The sequence below is a fragment of the Myotis brandtii genome, unplaced genomic scaffold, assembly GCF_000412655.1.
Source record: "Myotis brandtii unplaced genomic scaffold, ASM41265v1 scaffold120, whole genome shotgun sequence".
NCBI lineage: Eukaryota > Metazoa > Chordata > Mammalia > Chiroptera > Vespertilionidae > Myotis > Myotis brandtii.
In genome coordinates, this window is record NW_005354174.1 from 2381226 (window position 1) to 2381894 (window position 669).

The 669-nt window shown below is 56.4% G+C and overlaps 1 protein-coding gene across 2 annotated transcripts in view; it reads left to right on the forward strand.

Annotated features, from left to right (window-relative positions):
• Nucleotides 1–3: 3 nt before the first annotated feature.
• The window catches only part of RNFT1 (ring finger protein, transmembrane 1), a 13819-nt gene continuing 13153 nt past the window's right edge, over nt 4–669 (forward strand). Inside the window, exon 1 of one of the 2 annotated variants that reach the window (XM_005858563.2) lies at nt 4–76. The gene's annotated coding sequence lies outside the window, so the exon portion shown is untranslated. Of the gene's footprint in view, nt 77–357; nt 486–669 lie in introns of those variants that run through there. The other variant, XM_014531709.1, reaches the window with a different exon arrangement.

Here is a 669-nt window from a genome sequence, read left to right on the forward strand (position 1 = left end):
CATGAGGTCAGGCCTCGGGGAGCGGGCGGCGGCGCTGGGCGCTGGGGAGAGTAACTGAGACACTCGAAGCGCGAACGTGGGTGGAAGCTTGTCCTGGGGATTCCGGAAGAGTTGTTTGCGTTGACTTTCCTTCCTTTTTTTTCCCCTTCCCTTTCTTGCTCTTGCATCGAGGAAAGTGGGAGGGTTCTGCTTTTCTTTCTGGAAAAGCCACTAACACTGTCGCGCCCAGGGTTGGTCTTCAGAGGGTGGAGGAAATAGCACGCGTGGCGTCGGAGCATCGGTGAAAGCTTTAGCGAAAGGAACTAAAAAGGCCAACCTCCGTACAGTAACTGAAAAAATGTCTGTATCTATTCGAACCTAAGGAAAAAGAATGACCAGCCGGACCTGCTACTTCCCACAGGGAGGGAGGCTGGGGCTCCACGCTGCCGGCCTCGGCGCTGCCCACGCGGGCACTTAGGGATCTTCTCCCGACGGCGTCCTCTTGCGTGAGCCGCCCCCTCCCCCAACACACACACACACACACACACCTCACACACACACACCCATCACACACACACACATCACACTCACCACCCATCACTCACACCCATCACACACACACACACACCCATCACACACACACACCCATCACACACACACACCCATCACACCACCATCACACACACACAC